Source organism: Triticum aestivum, chromosome 6B (genome assembly GCF_018294505.1).
Source record: "Triticum aestivum cultivar Chinese Spring chromosome 6B, IWGSC CS RefSeq v2.1, whole genome shotgun sequence".
In the NCBI taxonomy this organism is placed as follows: Eukaryota; Viridiplantae; Streptophyta; class Magnoliopsida; order Poales; family Poaceae; genus Triticum; species Triticum aestivum.
The window spans coordinates 218,674,745-218,692,996 of record NC_057810.1 but is presented as its reverse complement, the minus strand read 5'-3'; positions in this window follow the sequence as shown (position 1 = coordinate 218,692,996).

Sequence of the window (18,252 nt, the reverse complement as noted above, 5' to 3'; positions counted from 1 at the left end):
CGATTGATTTTTGGTGGCTACAGAGGCTTGCAGCGGCGGAACTCCCGATCTAGGTTTCTTTTCGGGGTTTATGTATTTATAGGATTTTTTGGCGTCGATCTCACGTCAGGGGGTCTCCGAGTCATCCACGAGATAGGGGGCGCACCCTCCACCCTCATGGATGGCTCGGGACTCTTCTGGACCAACTCTTTTACTTCGGGGGCTTCTTTTGGTCCATAAAAAATGATCAAAAATTGGCACATAAATTGGACTCCGTTTGGTATTCCTTTTCTGTAAAACTCAAAAACAAGGAAAAAAACAGAAACTGGCACTGGGCTCTAGGTTAATAGGTTAGTCCCAAAAATCATATAAAATAGCATATAAATGCATATAAAACATCCTAGATGGATAATATAATAGCATGGAACAATAAAAAATTATAAATACGTTGGAGACGTATCAAGCATCCCCAAGCTTAATTCCTGCTCGTCCTCGAGTAGGTAAATGATAAAAACAGAATTTTTGATGTGAAATGCTACCTAACATATTTGTCAATGTAATTTTCTTTATTGTGGCATGAATGTTCAGATCTGGAAGATTCAAGACAAAAGTTTAATATTGACATAAAAATAATAATACTTCAAGCATACTAACAAAGCAATTATGTCTTCTCAAAATAACATGGCCAAAGAAATCTCATCTACACAAAATCATATAGTTTGGCTATGCTCCATCTTCATCACACAAAATATTCAAATCATGCACAACCCCGGTTTCAGCCAAGCAATTGTTTCATACTCTAGTATTCTCAAACTTTTTCAACTTTCACGCAATACATGAGCGTGAGCCATGGACATAGCACTATAGGTGGAATAGAATGATGGTTGTGGAGAAGACAAAAAAGAGGAGATAGTCTCACATCAACTAGGTGAAGGAAATATGCCCTAGAGGCAATAATAAAGTTATTATTTATTTCCTTATATCATGATAAATGTTTATTATTCATGCTAGAATTGTATTAACCGGAAACATAATACATGTGTGAATACATAGACAAACATAGTGTCACTAGTATGCCTCTACTTGACCAGCTCGTTAATCAAAGATGGTTAAGTTTCCTAACCATAGACATGAGTTGTCATTTGATTAACGGGATCACATCATTAGGAGAATGATGTGATTGACTTGACCCATTCCATTAGCTTAGCACTTGATCGTTTAGTATGTTGCTATTGCTTTCTTCATGACTTATACACGTTCCTATAACTATGAGATCATGAAACTCCCGTTTACCGGAGGAACACTTTGTGTGCTATCAAACGTCACAACGTAACTGGGTGATTATAAAGGTGCTCTACAGGTGTCTCCAAAGGTACTTGTTGAGTTGACGTATTTCGAGATTAGGATTTGTCACTCCGATTGTCGGAGAGGTATCTCTGGGCCCTCTCGGTAATGCACATCACTATAAGCCTTGCAAGCAATGTAGCTAATGAGTTAGTTATGGAATGATGCATTACATAACGAGTAAAGAGACTTGCCGGTAATGAGATTGAACTAGGTATTGAGATACCGACGATCGAATCTCGGGCAAGTAACATACCGATGACAAAGGGAACAACGTATGTTGTTATGCGGTTTGACCGATAAAGATCTTCGTAGGATATGTGGGAGCCAATATGAGCATCCAGGTTCCGCTATTGGTTATTGAATGGAGATGTGTCTCGGTCATGTCTACATTGTTCTCGAACCCGTAGGGTCCGCACGCTTAAGGTTTCGATGACAGTTATATTATGAGTTTATGAGTTTTGATGTACCGAAGGAGTTCGGAGTCCCGGATGAGATCGGGGACATGACGAGGAGTCTCGAAATGGTCGAGACATAAAGATCGATATATTGGACGACTATATTTGGACACCGGAAAGGTTCCGGGTGAGATTGGGACTATACCGGAGCTCCGGGAGGTTATCGGAACCCCCCGGTAGGTATATGGGCCTTATTGGGCCTTAGTGGAAAGGAGGGAGAAGGAGCAAAGGAGGCCCCCCTAAGCCCAATCCAAATTGGGAGGGGCCCAGACCCTCCCTTTCCTTCTTCCCTCCCCTCTCTTCCTTCCCTCTCCTACTCCTAATAGGAAAGGGGGGAGTCCTACTCCCGGTTGGGGTTGGACTCCCCCCCTAGGGCGCGCCACCCCATTGGTCGGCCCCCGCTCCTCCACTCCTTTATATATGGGGGAGGGGGGCACCCCATAGACACAACAATTGATCTCTTGATCTCTTAGCCGTGTGCGGTGCCCCCCTCCACCAAAGTCCTCGATAATAATGTAGCGGTGCTTAGGCGAAGCCCTGCGACAGTAGAACATCAAGATCGTCACCACGCCATCGTGCTGATGGAACTCTTCCCCGACATTATGTTGGATCGGAGTCCGGGGATCGTCATCGAGCTGAACGTGTGCTAGAACTCGGAGGTGCCGTAGTTTCGGTGCTTGATCGGTCGGGCCGTGAAGACGTACGACTACATCAACCACGTTGTTCTAACGCTTCCGCTTTCGGTCTACGAGGGTACGTGGACAACACTCTCCCCTCTCATTGCTATGCATCACCATGATCTTGCGTGTGCGTAGGAATTTTTTTGAAATTACTACGTTTACCAACAGTGGTATCTGAGCCTAGGTTTTATGCGTTGATGTTATATGCACGAGTAGAACACAAGTGAGTTGTGGGCGATACAAGTCATACTGCTTACCGGCATGTCATACTTTGGTTCAGCGGTATTGTTGAATGAAGCGGCCCAGACCGACATTACGCGTACGCTTATGCGAGACTGGTTTTACCGCCGTGCTTTGCACACAGGTGACTAGCGGGTGTCTGTTTCTCCAACTTTAGTTGAACCGAGTGTGGCTACGCCCGGTCCTTGCGAAGGTTAAAAAACACTAACTTGACGAACTATCGTTGTGGTTTTGATGCGTAGGTAAGAACGGTTCTTGCTCAGCCCGTAGCAGCCACATAAAACTTGCAACAACAAAGTAGAGGACGTCTAACTTGTTTTTGCAGGGCATGTTGTGATGTGATATGGTCAAGACGTGATGAGATATAAGTTATTGTATGAGATGATCATGTTTTGTAACCGAGTTATCGGCAACTGGCAGGAGCCATATGGTTGTCGCTTTATTGTATGAAATGCAATCGCCCTGTAATTGCTTTACTTTATCACTAAGCGGTAGCGATAGTCGTAGAAGCAATAGTTGGCGAAACGACAACGATGCTACGATGGAGATCAAGGTGTCGCGCCGGTGATGATGGTGATCATGACGGTGCTTCGGAGATGGAGATCACAAGCACAAGATGATGATGGCCATATCATATCACTTATATTGATTGCTTGTGGTGTTTATCTTTTATGCATCTTATCTTGCTTTGATTGACGGTAGCATTATAAGATGATCTCTCACTAAATTTCAAGATAAAAGTGTTCTCCCTGAGTATGCATCGTTGCCAAAGTTCGTCGTGCCCAGACACCACGTGATGATCGGGTGTGCTAAGCTCTACGTCCATCTACAACGGGTGCAAGCCAGTTTTGCACACGCAGAATACTCAGGTTAAACTTGACGAGCCTAGCATATGCATATATGGCCTCGGAACACTGGAGACCGAAAGGTCGAGCGTGAATCATATAGTAGATATGATCAACATAGTGATGTTCACCATTGAAAACTACTCCATCTCACGTGATGATCAGTTATGGTTTAGTTGATTTGGATCACATGATCACTTAGATGACTAGAGGGATGTCTATCTAAGTGGGAGTTCTTAAGTAATATGATTAATTGAACTTAAATTTATCATGAACTTAGTCCTGGTAGTATTTTGCAAATTATGTTGTAGATCAATAGCTCGCGTTGTTGCTTTCTTCCTAGAGAAAATTGTGTTGAAAGATGTTAGTAGCAATGATGCGGATTGGATCCGTGATCTGAGGTTTATCCTCATTGCTGCACAGAAGAATTATGTCCTTAATGCACCACTGGGTGACAGACCTATTGCAGGAGTAGATGCAGACGTTATGAATGTTTGGCTAGCTCAATATGATGACTACTTGATAGTTTAGCGCCATGCTTAACGGCTTAGAATCGGGACTTCAAAGACGTTTTGAACGTCATGGACCATATGAGATGTTCCAGGAATTGAAGTTAATATTTCAAGCAAATACCCGAGTTGAGAGAGATGAAGTCTCCAACAAGTTCTATAGCTGAAAGATGGAGGAGAATCGCTCAACTAGTGAGCATGTGCTCAGTTTGTCTAGGTACCACAATCGCTTGAATCAATTGGGAGTTAATCTTCCAGATAAGATAGTGATTGACAGAGTTCTCTAGTCACCATCACCAAGTTACTAGAACTTCGTGATGAACTATAGTATGCAAGGGATGACGAAAACGATTCCCGAGCTCTTTGTGATGTTGAAATCGACGAAGGTAGAAATCAAGAAAGAACATCAAGTGTTGATGATTGACAAGACCACTAGTTACAAGAAAAGGGCAAAGGGAAAAAGGGAACTTCAAGTAGAATGACAAGCAAGTTGTCACTCCCGCGAAGAAGCCCAAAGCTGGACCAAAGCCTGAAACTGAGTGCTTACACTGCAAAGGAAATGGTCACTAGAAGCGGAAATGCCCTGAATAGGTGGATAAGAAAGATGGCAAAGTGAACAAGGGTATATTTGATATACAGGTTATTGATGTGTACCTTACTAGTATTTATAGTAGCCCCTGAGTATTTGATACTTGTTCGGTTGCTAAAAAGTAGTAACTCGAAACAGGAGTTACAGAATAAACAGAGACTAGTTAAGGGTGAAGTGATGATGTGTGTTGGAAGTGGTTCCAAGATTGATATGATCATCATCACACACTCCCTATATTTTTGAGATTAGTGTTAAACCTAAATAAATGTTATTTGGTGTTTGCGTTGAGCATAAATATGATAAGATCATGTTTTTTGCGATACAATTATTCATCTAAGATAGAGAATAAATTGTTATAATGTTTACATGAATAAAACCTTCTATGGTCATACACCCAATGGTGATGGTTTATTGAATCTTGATCATAGTGATACACATATTCATAATGTTGATGCCAAAAGATGCAAAGTTAATAATGATAGTGCAACTTATTTGTGGCACTGCCGTTTGGGTCATATCGGTGTAAAGCGCATGAAGAAACTCCATAAAGATGGATTTTCGGAATCACTTGGTTATGAATCATTTGATGCTTGCGAACCGTGCCTTTTGGGCAAGATGACTAAAACTCCGTTCTCCGGAACAATGGAACGAGCTACTAACTTGTTGGAAATAATACATACAGATGTATGCAGTCCAATGAGTGTTGATGCTCGTGGCAGGGTATCGTTATTTTCTGACCTTCACAGATGATTTGAGCAGATATGCGTATATCTACTTAATGAAGCACAAGTCTGAAACATTTGAAAAGTTCAAAGAATTTCAGAGTGAAGTGGAGAATCATCATAACAAGAAAATAGAAGTTTCTACAATCTGATTGTAGAGAAGAATATTTGAGTTACGAGTTTGGCCTTCATTTTAAACAATGTGGAATAGTTTCACAGCTCATGCCACATGGAACACCACAGCGTAATGGTGTGTCCGAACGTCGTAACCGCACTTTATTGGATATGGTGCGATCTATGATGTATCTTACTGATTTACCACTATCGTTTTGGGATTATGCATTAGAGACAGCTGCATTCACTTTAAATAGGGCACCATCTAAATCCGTTGAGATGACAACTTATGAACTGTGGTTTGGCAAGAAACCCAAGTTGTCATTTCTTAAAATTTGGGGTTGCGATGCTTATGTGAAAAAGTTTCATCCTGATAAGCTCAAACCCAAATCGGAGAAGTGCGTCTTCATAGAATACCCAAAGGAAACTATTGGGTACACCTTCTATCACAGATCCGAAGACAAGATATTCGTTGCTAAAAAATGGATCCTTTCTAGAGAAGGAGTTTCTCTTGAAAGAAGTGAGTGGGAGGAAAGTAGAACTTGATAAGATAATTGTACCTTCTTCCGAATTGGAAAGTAGTTCATCACAGAAATCAGTTCCAGTGATTCTTACACCAATTAGTGAGGAAGTTAATGATGATGATCATGAAACTTCAGATCAAGTTATTACAGAAACTCGTAGGTCTTCCAGAGTACGGTCCGCACCAGAGTGGTACGGTAATCCTATTCTAGAAGTCATGTTACTAAGACCATGATGAACCTATGAACTATGAGGAAGCGATGATGAGCCCAGATTCCGCGAAATGGCTTGAAGCCATGAAATCTGAGATAGGATCCATGTATGAGAACAAAGTGTGGACTTTGACTGACTTGCCCGATGATCGGTGAGTCATTAAGAATAAATGGATCTTCAAGAGGAAAACAGATGCTGATAGTAGTGTTACTATCTACAAAGCTAGACTTGTTGAAAAGGGTTTTTTGACAAAGTTCAAGGTGTTGAATACAATGAGATTTTCTCACTCGTATCGATGCTTAAAAGTCTGTCCGAATCATGTTAGCAATTGCCACATTTTATGAAATCTGGCAAATGGATGTCAAAACTGCATTCCTTAATGGTTTTCTTAAAGAAGAGTTGTATATGATGCAACCAGAAGGTTTTGTCAATCCTAAAGGTGCTAACAAAATGTGCAAGCTCCAGCGATCCATCTATGGACTGGTGCAAGCATCTCAGAGTTGGAATATACGCTTTGATGAGTTGATCAAAGCATATGGTTTTATACAAACTTTTGGAGAAGCCTGTATTTACAAGAAAGTGAGTGGGAGCACTACAGCATTTCTGATAAGTATATGTGAATAACATATTGTTGATCAGAAATAATGTAGATTTTTTTTCTGGAAAGCATAAAAGGGTACTTGAATAAGAGCTTTTCAAAGAAAGACCTCGGTGAAGCTGCTTACACATTGAGCATCAAAGATCTATAGAGATAGATCAAGACGCTTGATAAGATTTTTCAATGAGTACATACCTTGATAAGATTTTGAAGTGGTTCAAAATGGAACAGTCAAAGAAGGAGTTCTTGACTGTGTTCCAAGGTGTGAAGTTGAGTAAGACTCAAAACCCGACCATGGCAGAAAATAGAAAGAGAATGAAAAGTCATTCCCTATGCCTCAGTCATAGGTTCTATAAAGTACGCTATGCTGTGTACCAGACCTATTGTATACCTTGCTCCGAGTTTGGCAAGGGAGTACAATTTTGATCTAAGAGTAGATCACTGGACAGCGGTCAAGAATATCCTTAGTGAGGACTAAGGAAATATTTCTCGATAATAGGAAGTGATAAAAGAGCTCGTCGTAAAAAGTTACAATGATGCAAGCTTTTACACCAAACCAGATGACTCTAAGTCTCAATCTGGATACATATTGAAAGTGGGAGCAATTAGCTAGAGTAGCTCTGTGCAGAGCATTGTAGACATAGAATATTTGCAAAATACATACGACTCTGAATGTGATAGACCCGGTGACTAAACTTCTCTCACGAGCAAAACATGATCATACATTAGTACTCTTTGGTTGTTAATCACATAACGATGTGAACTAGATTATTGACTCTAGTAACCCTTTCACTACTAGGGAAAAGCCTATACACAGAATTTTAGCAGCAGCGCGGCTCAAAAAGGAGTGCTGCTGCTAATTAGTAGTAGCGCGTGTGCGGGAAACTCGCTACTGACAAGTTTTTAGCAGTAGCGCGCTGGGTGTAAACCGCGCTGCTACAAATATCGACCGGCGGTGTCCACCAAACTCCATTTAGCAGCAGCGCGGTGCCGCGAGCCGCGCTACTGCTATGGATGTAGTAGTAGCGCGCTTTTTATGAGGTCGCTGCTGCTAAATTTCAAATTGGCACACTTTTTGGTCCCGGTTAGCAGTAGCGTCGTTGCCCAAAGCGCGCTGCTGCTACTTCCTTAGCAGCAGCGTGTTTTAACACCCGCGCTACTGCTAATCCGCACCAACCCACCACCTTTTCCCCACCCGTCCCTCCCCCTCCCCCTCCTCTCTTCCCTTTCCCCTACCTCCCACATGCTCCCACTCTTACTCTTCTTCTTCCTTAATACTTCTCCCCCATTACTCTCTCTCTTCTATCTACCTTTCTCTCTCTTCATTACTCCTACCTAACTACACCACCTCCATTAATGCATCTCCTTTCTCTTTTTCCTTCCCCTCCACTAGTTGAAGTTGTCTCCTCCCAAATTAGGTAGCTAGGTAGATGTAGGATTTAGTTAAGTGACCTATTTGCCCCTAACTAGATCTATCTTTGTCAAGAAGAGCTTTGTGCACTTTTGATCTCCCTACAACATCATCTCCACCGTGTGCTCGATCTCGAGATAGAGGTGATGAAAATTTCATGCTTTTGCAAAATGGAAATATGTTTATGTGTGTGTGATATGTTTGTGGAAATTGTGTGTGTGGCATGAGTTGACGCCAAATTGTGCTTTTGAGTTGCCTATGTTTTGCCGAAATGTCGATTTATTTCCGTTTCGGCGAATTCCGGGCAAACTCTAGATCCATATATGTCCTATTTTTAGGGAAGGTCATGCCGAATTTTTGTATGACTTTGATGCATGCACGCATTTTTATAATCAATTTGTTTTATTATTACCGTGCAGACGTTCATGATGGTCAGTGGAACGATGGTGGACAGGTGGTTGCGGTCGGCGGTGCAGGACATGAAAGAAAATAACCTGACAGAGGTTTTATGTCCGTGTCGAAAATGCAAAGGAATAGTTTGGCTCGACCCCTATGACGATGGTCGTGTCGAAGCGCACCTGCTCATGACTGGTTTCATGGATGGCTATACTCGGTGGATAACTGAAGATGAGGATGACGATGTTGAGGATGCCGACGGGGCAGGCAATGATGACACGGGGCAAGACGAAGAGATGATCGATAATGGCGGCGGGGAAGAGGCCGGACATGGCGGCGGAGAAGGGGCCGGACATGGCGGAGGAGAAGGGGCCGGACATGGCGGCGGAGAGAACGACATGGACTCCACGCAGCAGAGTTCGTCGGTACTAAGTTCAATCGTGCGGGACCCTCATGTTCAAGCATTGCTTCGCAAGGAGACGAGTACTGAGAGAGCTGCTTCTAGAGAGGAGGCTAAGCTGGAGCAACTGGTGGTAGACTCGAACACTCCATTGTATGATGGTTGCAATCCTGAGGTGACCCGCTTGAGTTTCACGCTCCAACTCCTGAAGACGAAGGCTAAAAACAAATGGACCGACACTAGCCTCGATGAGCATCTCAAGTACCTAAAGGATGTTCTTCCCGCGGGTAATCTATGTCCTACTAGTGTTGATGAGGCCAAGAAGATCGTGTGCCCTCTTGATCTGCCACACGTTAGATACCATGCATGCATCAACGATTGCATAATTTATCGGAAGGAGCACGCGGAAAAAACAAGCTGTCCGGTGTGCAATGCTTCTCGATACAAGAAGGCCGGGAAGAAATGTCCCCAGAAAGTTGTATGGTACTTACCGATCACTCCCCGTCTCCAGAGGTATTTTGTAGATCCCAAGGAAGCAAAGCTAATGCGCTGGCACGCGGAGAGGAAGAAGCCCGACGATGGAGATGATCCGAAGCTGAGACACGTGAAGGATGGAAGCCAGTGGAGAGCGTTGAACAACTTCTATCGGTATTTTGAATGTGATGCAAGGAACATCGTGCTCGGCGCGTGTACCGATGGCATGAATCCGTTTGGCAACCAGAACACCAACCATAGCACATGGCCCGTGTTTGTATGGATGTACAACCTCCCCCTGGTTGTGCATGAAATCGAAGTACATTCACATGAGCATGCTTATTCAAGGGCCGAAACAACCAGGAAATAATATTAATTTGTATCTGGGGCTACTTCAAGAGGAGTTAGACACGTTATGGAAAACACCGGCCAAGACATGGGACGCCAGCAAAGGCGAGTATTTCAACATGAGAGCCGCGCTGATCACGACAGTGCAGGACTATCTCGGTTACGGATATGTGGCAGGCCAGGTGTGCCATGGATATTGCGGATGCACGCGGTGCATGGATGATACGACGTCTCAGCAGCTAACGTCAAGGAAAGATGGCGGGTCTGGGAAAATCGTGTACATGGGGCATCGAAGATGGCTTGAACAGGACGACCCGTGGAGAAACCGTGGAGATCTATTCAATGGTCACGCTGAGCATCGAGGACCTCCACGTAAGCGGAGCGGTGCCGAAATCGATGAGCTGTTGAAAAACTGGAAGGAGTGCCCCGCGCCGGGAAAGACGATGAGAAAGGCGCCGGAGCCGCTGCTGAAGGTATGGAAGACGAGGTCTGTGTTCTGGGACTTGGAGTACTGGCACAAACTCGATACACCTCATTGCCTTGATCAAATGCATATCTGTAAGAATGTCCTTGAGAGCTTGCTCGCAACACTGATGAACATGCCGGATAAGACCAAGGATGGGCCGAAGGCAAGAAAAGACTTGCAAGATTTGAAAATCAGGGAAGATCTGCACATGCCGCCCCGTAAAATGTCAGACGAGACAGAGACGGAGACAGAGGCACGGGAGAAGAAGGGCAAGAAAATAAAGAAAGAGGATTATTGCCCCCCTTCTTGCTTCACCTTAAGTCAGGCTGAGATCAATCAATTCTTTAAGTGCCTTACCGGAGTCAAAGTTAGTTCCGGTTACTGTGGCAAGATAAGCAGATATCTAGACACGGACAAGAAAAGGTTCAGCGGGATGAAGTCTCATGACTGTCATGTGATGATGACGCAGATACTACCTGTTGCCCTTAGAGGGATAATGGACAAGCACGTCCGTGACACGCTTATTGGTCTCTGCAACTTTTTCGACGTCATCTCTCGAAAGTCGATCAGTGTGAAGCAGCTCCGAAGGCTACAGGAAGAGATCGTTGTGATACTGAATGAGCTTGAGATGTACTTCCCGCCCGCGTTCTTTGACGTGATGGTGCATCTGTGTGTCCATATTGTGGATGACATAATAGACCTGGGGCCGTCATTCCTGCACAACATGATGCCGTTTGAGAGGATGAATGGGATCATCAAAGGATTCGTTCGTAACATGTCCCGTCCGGATGGAAGCATCGTCCAGGGCTATTTGGCACAAGAGTGCATCTCTTTCTGTGAGAATTTTCTATATGGCGCAGACCAGCCGCCTGGTGTTAGTGTTGGTTTGCCCGTTAACAAGCACGATGGGAGGCTCGAAGGAGATGGTCACTGCAACGGTCGCAGGGAACTGCACGTGGCATACTCAGATCGACGCAGCGACTTTGACAGAGCAAACTTGGTAGTGCTACAACACCTAGACGAGGTAGATCCTTTCGTGGCACTGCACAAAGAAATTATCGCAAAGAAGTATCGTGACCGGGGGGTATGCAGGACGAACGCCGAAGTTACTAGAGAGCACAACTCCACTTTCCTGCATTGGTTCAAAGAGCATATTATTGCTAATCCCCCGGAGGAGGGCTCTAAGGACGGATTGCTCATATACGCCTTAGCACATGGCCCCTCGCCCAACCTCGTAACCTATCAGGCATATGATATCAACGGATACACGTTCTACACGGAGGCCAAAGATATGGACAGTGATGATCAGAACTCAGGGGTGACGATGGAATGCATGACCGGCAGCGACAACGGCGCAACTGAACGATTTTATGGAAGGGTCGAGGAGATCTGGGAGCTTGACTACTCTGGACTGCACAACACGACGATGTTCCGTGTCAGATGGGCAAAGAATGTCGAAAGAGAAAACCGGATTTTCACTACCATGAGTATACCCGACGCCAAGAGCGCTACCGTGAACACTATCACAAAAAACGAGCCATGGGTACACGCTAACCACGTGACACAATGCTTCTTCATAACCGACCCATGCAATCCCAGTCGTGTTGTCGTGAGGAGAGGCAAAAGGAACATCATTGGAATGGATGGAGTCGCCAACGAGGAAGACTATGATCAGTACGGCAACCCAATGAGGGAAGATGACGATGATGATGAAGTATACGTCAAAAGAAGAATCAATACTACATTACCTAAGAAAAATCGTACTCCATGGAAAAGGCAAAGTCACAATGAGGGGCTCAATTATTCTTCGACGAACAAGAAGGGAAAGAAGCTGACTCAAAAACGAAAACGTCAGCGCTGAGGAACCGTATGTTATCGGTCAAATGATGTAATATATATATATATATATATATATATATATATATATATATATATGTTCCTATTTTGTATACACACTTAGCCATTATTATGCATGGGTCCAATGATGTAATATATATGTTCCTATTTTGCATACATATTTAACCGTCAAATGATGCAATATATATCGCCCTCCCTTCGTTCAATGCTCTCAGGAAATAAAAGTGGGAGAAAATAAAGGAAAAGAAAAAGGAAAACTAGCAGTAGTAGTAGCGCATTTCGTATAAACCGCTACAGCTACTGAAGGTAGTAGTAGCGCATTTCGTATAAACTGCTACAGCTACTGAAGGTAGTAGCAGCGCGTTTTGTCCAAACGCGCTGCTGCTACATCCACTTAACCCCAAATTCTCACTATCCCTGCTTCATCCCGCCTTTTCCCCCCAAATCCCCACTCTCTCTTCCCCCGTCGCTCTCCCCCGACCCCGGTGCCAGCGCTCGCCCCCGACCCCGGCGCTCGCCCCCGACCCGGCCCTCGCCCCCGACCCGACCCGGCGCTCGCCCCCGACCCGGCCCTCGCCCCCGACCCCGGTGCTGGCGCTCGCCCCCGACCCCGGCGCGCTCGCCCCCGACCCGTCGGCCCTCGCCTCCCTCCTTTGCTTCCTCCCCTCCCAACCTCGGCCGTCGTCGGGCCTGCCTCCTCGCCCCTGCACCCTCTGTAAACCCCCCTCTCTCTCTGTAGGGTTCTTCGGTTAATTTACTTAGGTTTTAGTTAGGGCAGTATGTTAATTAGGTTATCTATTTAGTTATGAATTTAGCTAGGTTTCAAAATTAGCTGAATTTATATGCAAATTTGAACTGGACATGTGATATGTGGATATGTCATGTTTTGGACATGTCATGTTTGGAAAATGATCCGAGTGGCCTATGTTACGTCGGAATGTTGATTCATTTCTGTTCTGGTGAATTTCAGGCGCTCGATATGTCCATTTTTGAGCAAAGGTCATGCCGAAATTTCCCGTGAATAAAGGCATGATTTGTGCTACATAGTTGGCATATCGAGTGCTGGCACATAGATTTCTTTTTATGTCATTTCTCATTTATTCATACTTTTAGAAATAAATGAGGACACTTAATCATAGGAAACATGTCGAACAACGAAGAAACTGGGCCTTCTGACCAAGATGCAGACGAGATGGATTATGAGGGTGAACAAGAGTACCTCGACTATTTGACTGCTAAGCAAGGTTTGCAGGTCGGCCTCGATGATGGTACTGACGCCGACATCGACACCGACGGCGCCGGCACCGATGGCGGCGCCGAGACCGGTGGGGAAGGTACCGGCGGGAAGATACCGGCGGGGAAGGTACCGGCCCCGATGCCGCTACCGAAAAGAGGAAGCATAAGAAGCAGAGGATACGAAAACCTAACAAACTAGGGATTGGACGACTTGTGATCACAAAGATGGCACCTGGCAAGTTTGAGCCGTTAGAGCCGGAAGAACCTCGCAAGTGCTATGGGAACCAAGTAGGATGCATCCTACGGGAATGCGCGAGCATCAACGACGATGACTTAAGGAGTAAAGAACATTTGACGCAGTTGCTCCTAACGAAGTTGCACAAGAGATTCAAGTTCCCCGACCGGGATGATAACATAGAACAACCGTGGGATGATCCAAAGATGAAAAAGATTAACAATCACGCCATGGGCATGTTCAACAATGATTTGGCCTCCTGGAAAGGGAGGGTGAAACGAGCTATTGAGGCTGATGAACCCCTGTCCAAGATTCTGGAGGAAAATCCGACACTTACGGAAGAGGTGTTCGAAAAGTTCAAGGACACTTGCGCTACTGAGGCAGCCAAGGCTAAGGCTGCGAAATTCAAGAGCCTTCAGCAAAGGAACACAGGGAAGCATCGCCTCGGAAGCCGTGGCTACCTCGGTAAAAGGCCCATATGGGATAAGGAGGACGCGGAACGTGAAGCCGTGGGCCTCCCAGACCCCTTCGCGAAGTTCACCAACCCCTTGGAGCGTGACTTCATCAGGGCCCGCTATAAGTGGGAAAGGTTTTTTACACGGACAGGATCACGAGGAAATTGATTAGACTACTGGAGAAGCAACACCAGCTTGCAGCCGAAAGCCCTACTTCTCCGATGAGGCCCAAGTGGGACACCCCTCTCAACCGGGCCTTGAACGAACTTAAGGGACTCCCTTTGGGCCAGCGACCACGATATGGTCGTGTGCACGGTGCTGGAGATGGCGCCACGTGGAAGGTGTTTTACAACGAGGGCCTGGAGGCCAAGAAGCAGAAAAAGAAGTTTAGTCAGGCGGACATCGACGCAAAGGTGAAGCTTGCGGTTGAGAAAAAAGTAGCCGAGGATGTGAAAAAAGCAGCCGAGGACAAATATGAGTTGCTACAGCAGGCAGTCAATGTAGCTGTAACTACATGCAGAAATGATTTTGCTACTAACTTGGTTCCAGTTATCATCAACTGGACAAAGGAAAATCCAGACAAGACGGTACATGATTTCCCGTTGCCCAGTTTCGTCGGGAGCAACTCCATGAACAACAACACCATCGCACCATCACTTGCTCACGCAACCGGGCCTCCTCTCGCAGCCGCTCCTGCTCATAGCAGCCCGTCCTCAGTCTCAGGCGCGCTAGGTGGGCCTTCGTCTTTGGCTGAGCTCGACGCCGTCACGGTAATTGCATGTCGCACCAACACACACACACACATACACACACACACACACACACACACACACACACACACATATATATATATATATATATATATATAATATTCCATTTTTGTTGCCGTTCGGTTGTTTTACGCCACAGACATATGTGTTTGCAGGCGAAAGAAACCCCGTGCACCATACTCTACTTGATCAAAGGCCAGAAGGTGGACGTGGGAAAGGGGATGATAATGGACCCCTCGCAACCCACGTTCCACAACCAGCCGATCCCCGCTAGGCACTTCAGGGTTAGCTTGGCCAGTGTGAAATCGGGGCACAAGGATTTGCCTCCTCCAGTACAGCATGTGGGAGCGGACGACGAGACCCCGCCGCGGATTGGAAGCTGCAAGGGTTGGGTGCTGCTATGGCCGAAGAATCCTATTCGCCTGGAGCCGGCCGAGAGCACACCAATAACCACACATCAACAAGCATGTGCGGAGACCACCACCCCGCCTACGCAATTACCAGCTCCTGTAGTGCCGGGTGAGAGCGTCAGACGACATGATGAAGGGGGTGCAATAGTACTGGCTGATGTAGTTTCTCTTGTAGAACAGAGAATGGATGATGAGACGGAGGTCGACCCTATGGATTTCCTCAATACAAACGCGTATGACTGTGACATAGATATGATGAGTCAACCATATGACGAATCGGGTTATCAGCTTGCTAATGAGGATATAGATGATATGCCCGGGCAGGGTCGTAGCAGGGATTGCAAAAAGTCTCTCTTCATGAAATCCTCACAGGACACGCCTGAAGATGCCGCCTCAACACAGGCTCAACTAGCCGGGCGCGAGGGTCGTACAGTACTTAGCCCGGGAACACTGGGGCAGGGGTTAAGGAAGGGTCTGGAAGGTGTGCCCAAGAAAAAGGAGAGGAAGAGATCGGGGAACATAACTGCCTCCAAACAAGCCAGAGCACATAGCAGCCAGATGATGCATTCTGAAGAGCGTGTACCCGTGAAGGGTGCGGTCATGTTCCATCTCACGGGTGAGCCGATGCTACCGCCGAAACCGCTGGAGGCACTATCAGGGGATCTCAGGAGACTGCACGACCATGTGCTGCCGACTGAGAAAAGCCTACTAGCCTCAAAGGATCTAGGATATCCGACATACGTGGCTCGTGTGACTAAGGGGAAGTGCTACGTCGAGACACGGCCTGCGGAGGTGTTCTTCCTGCGGTTTGACCATATCTTTGAGATGTTTCTAACAAGGCGGCTCGATTTTACAATCGTCTGCTTTTTTGCGCTACATATGAGCTCCGTCGAGTGAAGAAGTCTCGCAAATCTGTGTGGCGGATCCGTACTACATGCACGAGTCTTTCTTGAGTCTCGGCGACTTTCAGCGTGAAACTGCTAGGGAGTACCTCCAAAACTTCATGGTACAGAATAAGGACCGGGAAATTTTCCTCGTGCCTTATCATCCAAAGTAAGTCAGTTCCGGACAACCCTTTCATACATTTCAATCATTCCTTCTCTCTCATATGGGGAATAATTTGAGGTGTCTTTTCCCCACAGCAACGGGCGCACCGTCCTTATCGTTCTTTACCCGCAAGTCTCCCACGCCGTGTATTTTGACCCTTCTAGAGACTGTGAGAAAAAAGACTACACCCACATAATGAATATTCTAGATGATGCTCTCCAAGGCTTCAGCTTTAGAGGTGGCCACGTGAAGATCAGGAAACAAAGGAACAAGAAGATGGGTTTCACGCATAAAACTAACTTCTCCTGCATCCATGTCCCAAAACCAAGCAAGAAGGATGGATTCTACATCGTCCATCTCATGATTCAGTTCAACACGGATCACCGAAAGCTTCGCATTAGAAGCAGAAATGATGATCATATCCACAAGTGGCTAGAATCTCATGGAGAAGCGGATTATAAACTTAGAGATGACTTCTTTCGCATCCAAAGCGACATTGTGATGATCATCATGAAAGATGTCGTCGATGAGAAGGGGATGTTCCACCACGGCCCTATATCGCAAGCTGGCGTCCGAACTCGCATAGGCATGCAACGTCTAGACCTCACGCCGTTCAAGAAGCTAGGGTTCATCCTCGATGATATGGAAGGATGGAACTTCTAGTGATTTATAATGCCGATGATGATGATATGTGTCGGTTGAACTTGTATACTTTTTGTAGCGATGAAACTTTGTGATGTCCACGGTCCCTGCCGAACTTGCATAACGCTACTTTGTTAGTTTGCGTACGATGACCTGCGTACCTCTAGTTAATTAATTTGCGTACTGTATACTGCATCTAGTTGCTATAACCCTTTCTTTTTCGGTGTTGCTATAGTATATTTTGTTGCATACATATGATTGTACATCCTCTTCATGAACATGCATCTCTAACAGGTACCTAGTTTCTTGATGGCGAGATGGAATTGCTATGTCATGTACAAAGGGAAGGTTCCGGGGGTATACAACGAGTGGCATGAGTGTCAGACGCAAGTGAATGGGTTCACGGGCGCCAGCCATAAAGGCTTCAAAAGCATACAAGAAGGAGAAGCTAGTTACTTGAGGTTCATGCTAGCGCGAGAGAGGACTCGTAACCGCCACCTCATGTACTGCATAGTTCCGCTCTCACTCATAGTGATAGCACTTCTTGCGTATACCTTTGTTTAGATGGATGACGTTGTTGTAGTTGCAAGTATTCGAGACTTGCATGTATTGCTATTTTCGAGATGATGACAAGATACCACTTTGTGTTGGATGATGATTATGATGAGACTATTTGTATGTATATGCTATGATTACATTTGTGGTCTCACAGGAATTTGTATGTGTATCATGATGACATTTCTATGTGCTAAAGATTCTTCTACAAAGCCTGTTCAAATACAAAACAAATATGCCGAAAAAACAAAAAACTACTTAAATTAGAAGTGGCGAGTGTATAAAAGTTAGCAGCAGTGCTGCGATAGCAGTAGCGCGTCCAGGCAAAGCGCGCTAGAGATACTAGCAGTAGCGAGCTTCCACTAACCGCGCTGCTGCTACACTTGTGTAGCAGTAGCGCCGGTGAGCACGCGCTACTGCTATGTGTTAGCTGTAGCGCCTTATTAGTAGCGCCACTCCCCGCGCTACTGATACACCTAAAACCCGCGCTGCTGCTAGCCTTTTCCCTAGTAGTGTTTGGGTGTTGATCACATGACGATGTGAACTATGGGTATTAATCACATACATATGTGAATATTGGTGTTAAATCACATGGCGATGTGAACTAGATTATTGACTCTAGTGCAAGTGGGAGACTGAAGAAAATATGCCCTAGAGGCAATAATAAAGTTATTATTTATTTCTTTATATCACGATAAATGTTTATTATTCATGCTAGAATTGTATTAACCGGAAAC